The sequence below is a fragment of the Magnolia sinica genome, chromosome 10 (assembly GCF_029962835.1).
Source record: "Magnolia sinica isolate HGM2019 chromosome 10, MsV1, whole genome shotgun sequence".
NCBI lineage: Eukaryota > Viridiplantae > Streptophyta > Magnoliopsida > Magnoliales > Magnoliaceae > Magnolia > Magnolia sinica.
Genome location: NC_080582.1, coordinates 86,097,812 through 86,102,537, shown reverse-complemented (window position 1 = coordinate 86,102,537; position 4,726 = coordinate 86,097,812).

The window sequence follows — 4,726 nt, the reverse complement described above, 5'->3', positions numbered from 1 at the left end:
TCTGATTTTCAAGTATTTTACAATGACCCCGACCCGCCACGGAGCAACACCTGTTTCAGGGAGCTCCCGCGACATGAAGCTGTGGGGCTACCGAGATGTATGCGCCACGAGACGTAGTTATAAAATCTACTCCGTTCATCATTCTCACCAAATCATGCTAGGATGGGATCCCAAGAATGAGGAATATCCAATATCTAAGTGGGCCACACCACAAGAAAACGTGTGAATGGAAATGTCCACCATTGAAATCTTCCTGAGGCTGACCGTCATTTTTGTATGGAAGCGGTTTGGGTGGTGTTGGAACTGTGGGCCCCACCGTGATGCATTTATTTGATCCGTGCCATCGATCCATTTTTCCAGCTCACTTTAGAGCATGAGCCCGAAAATGAAGCAAATTAAAAGCTCGGGTGGACTACACTACAGGAAACAGCGGTGATTCAACGCCCACCGTTAAAAACTTCGTGAGGCCCACAAAAGTTTTGATTGAGCTGATATTTGTATTTTCCCTTAATCCAGGTCCGTGTGACCTTATTAGTGGGTTGGATGGCAATTAAAAATTACAGTGGGCCTCTGGAAGGTTTCAATGGACGGTGGGTGCCAACGTTCCACCGTTTCTTGTTGTGTGGTCCACTTGATCTGCTTCTTTTATGAGCTGGAAAATATGGACGGACGGCGTGGATTTAAAGCACATACATTACGGTGGGCCCACAGCGCTCACCACCCTATCTGATTCCTGTTTATATGCGACCTTTTGTGGGCTATAAGGTTTCAACTGATGCGGACGTTCAGTCCCCACTCCCCATTTTTTCGACGTGGCAGAATAAAGCTGCGGGCTGCCGATGGGAAACGGATTGGCCACTCCCCCTGACACCAGCCCCATGGCTGATGGTCGGTGCTCTTTGGGCCTCACCATGATGTATGTATTTCATCCATTCCGTTCATCTATTTTTAAAAATTATTTTAGTGCTTTATCCCAAAAATTAGAGGGATATAAATCTCAGGTGGCACAACAGGAAAACAATAGTGATTGGATATCCATCATTTAAATCCTCCTAAGGCCTGCTGTACTGTTTATTTGACATCCAATATGTTGATTAGATCATAAAGACCCAGATGAAGGGAAAAAACAAAGATCAGCTTGATCCAATACTTTTATGGCCTCGAAAAAAATTTAATGGTCAATGTTCATTCAAAACTGTTTCCTGTAATGTGGTCACTTGAGACTGTGATATACTTCACTTTTCTACTGATATCATGAAATGATCTAGAAAAATAGATAGACGGCATGGATGAAACACATACATCCTAGTTGGGCCCACATAGCACCGACCACCAGCCATTGGCTGGTGGCAGGGGGTAGCCAATCCGTTTCCCTGCCGATGAGCCTTCCGTGGATCTGGATCCACCGAGGTGGGTGGGACCCTTCACTATGGCCCACCGTGATGTATCTGGCTATATCCCGGTCTACCGTATTTAACGCGCATTTTAGGCATGATAAAAAAATAAAAATAATAAAGCATATCCAAATCTTAGATGGACCATGGTACAGAAACCGTTGTAATTGGCCATTAAAAATAAAAATAAAAATTGTAGGCCTCGTAAGCTTTGGACTAAGATGATGTTTGTGCGGTCTCTTCATCTAAGTCCTCGTTGATCTTACCGACAAGTTAAGATGGCATGTAAATATTTCGGTGAAATCCATTAAGTTTTTAATGGTAGCTATTTAGTCATTAATGTTATTTTGTAGTGTTGATATAGAACGGGCTAAAATGAATTGAATAAAAGAAACAAAGAAGGATAGTCCACGCTTAACATAATTCAGGAAATTGACCATTTGTAATTGATGGGTCAAAATTCTAAAATTTTCACTAATGTTTTCTGTCTATTTTGACAGCCCATAGGTTTGTTCGACCGGTCGAAATCCAGTACAATGGGTTGAATGGTTGAAAATCACAGAAATTTCAATTTTAATCTCTAAACACCTTTGGCTTGTTCCGACCTATCAATTCAATTGGTTGACGTTAGGTAGATGGACATGAGACATTTGCACTATTTTTTGAATTTGTTTCCTAATTTCATTATGACTTTTTTATTGTGTTTTTATAATTTGTTTAAGGTTATTTTATGGTGCTAAACTTTTTTTTTTATATTCAACCAGTAAACTTCTTAGAAATTTTTTAATTTTCTACAGTGAATTCAAGAGTGCCTTTTGTGGATTTAGGGTGTTTATCGATTGAGGAAAATGGTGATCGACATCATCATGTCCTCTCCTGCGTCAAGTGTGGTCCACTTGAGATTTGGGTCAACTTCATTTTTTGGGATCATCCCTAAAATGAATTGCCTAATGGTTTGACAATATGGATTCAAGGCACATACATCACCGTGTGCGCCATAGTCAGGGGTCCCGCCCACCTTGGTAGATTCGAAGTGCGTTCGAGGGAAGGAGATGTGATCAGGTATTGTCTTCAGCACGATGAGGTTGAATTGGAATCCTTTGTTTGCCACAAATAGGATTTCATGTTTTTTATGCATCATGATTGGTTCACACCATCATTGACGTTGTCCGCAGTATTGCATTAAAACAATAGGGGAGTGACATGTGCAACACACATGGAGGGATGGCAAGAGAGAAGATGGGAGGGAAAGAGTAAAAGAGTGCGGCTATATGTTGTTGATGCTAGGTATGGTGTGTGTGTGAGAGAGGGAGAGGGAGAGAGAGAGAGAGAGAGTGTGTGTGTGTTTGCTTAGCCCATGGGCCACGTCATATAATGACATGTGCAATAGAGATATGAAGTGAATTTTGTACACTCATGTACGAGACATTTGTTGCATGCCATTACCATTGTGTATGCTATACACCCTAGCAAAAGGAGAACCATTCACTTTAAGCATATCTTTTATGGGCAAATTTAAATTATTACTAGTTTTTTGCCTATAAAATATGAAATGTTGGATGGAGAATTAGGGATGGCAAAAATTTAAGCTATGGCTAAGTCAGGACTAACTTTCTTGTTGAATTTTTTGTTAAAAAATAAATAAACTTGAAATTTTTATTTTCATGAAATGTTGTCTTTTTTTAGTCCCACATTGGATAAAGTGCGAGAAAAGTTTTTATTTATAAGTATTTGAGTGTGGAGTATTTTTATTTTGAAAAATTGAGGAACAGATGCTCGATTTGTCTGTTCCAGTGCTACAAGCACTCACGTTCAAGCTCAGGCGTGGGCAATATGTAAGAGTCGAGCTCGACTCAGCTCGGCCACTAACTGGCCCTAACTCAAACTCGACTTGACTCGGTCCTTGAGCCTTACCGTCACGCCTTAAACTCGGAAACCGGGTTCATAAAAATCTCAATCACCGAATCCGGCGCCAATAGCTTCCGTGGTACCCCATTATCGTCTTCCGGCACCCATATACCGGATTCCGATTCTGGAATCCTACATGGATGATTTTTAATATAATTTTTTGTAAAGAAGCATAACCAAGTCACAAAAAACAACAACACCACTACATATCCACTATAATTGAAAACGTTTGAGTACAATGCGGATGGAAAATACAGGAACAAATATATATATATGTGTGTGTGTGTGTGTGTATCAAAACTCCAGAAAGATCACCACGCGCTCTTGCCTTAGCTTAACTACGTCCTAGTATCACCTACATGCAACGATCGTGCATAAGCTTACGGGAAGCTTAAATGGTGGTGTAAGTGTGTGTGCAACGCATGTGGTAAGTATGTAATATCAGAGTAATGCGAAAAATGCTGGCAAGTCCATGAATACTATCGGTCATACCAAGGCTATGCGATGCAAGTCCTACATGGCCAAATATCATATGCAAGATGCATGTCAGTCATCATCTCAATCCATATATCAGTACAGTTCCTCTCTGGAATATCACCGGGGTCTAGTGCGCTCCACATGAACTGCCCCTCCCCCATGCGCATAGCCGAGTGAGCGAAAGAGACCTCACTAACCGCCTGGCCAGTGGTCAGCCAATATCTACACGGCTCGTCAGTAACGAACCCATTTTCAAGCTGGTCAAACTCAGCCTAGCTTTGCCCCCTACCTTCGGGCGGATAAGGCCACACCCATTTCCAACTGACCACAACACAGTGGGAGGCGCGGCCTACTAGTATTCGATATTCGGGCACTTATGTATCTACTTGTGGAGCATCCTCTTGGTACCATAAGGGTTTAGGGACTTTCATCCATGGACATCCATAGTGTCCCAGTGCTGGAACCAAATATTTTCGGTATCCAATTTTGTCATCCACGACATGCTTATGGAGGCCACAACCCTAATGTCGCTAAGGCGTACAGTGAATCACTTCACATAAATACAAGATGCATGAGTCATACTATCTAGTCATGTATTAATCATGCGCATACCGCGCGCTCATATGGGGCAACTCCGTTTCACAAGGAGTTTCAAAAACAACCAACCCAATGGCATATGTTATGATCAATCACTCATCATAACAAGCATACAAATGATGTGTATGGGCATGTAACATGAGGTTATGTTAGGATATACTCAGTAAGTCCTACTAGCTTAAGTATACTAGCACATTAATCAGCCCAAATAATGACGGAGTCCATATGAGGGCAACGTATCTAACACAGACATCAAGATAGGCCTTACGGTAATGATGTACTTTCCTTCAATCAACGGGTGGCCTAGATAGCATCATGAATGGGCCTCATGGTGAGCCCAATGGGCTTAC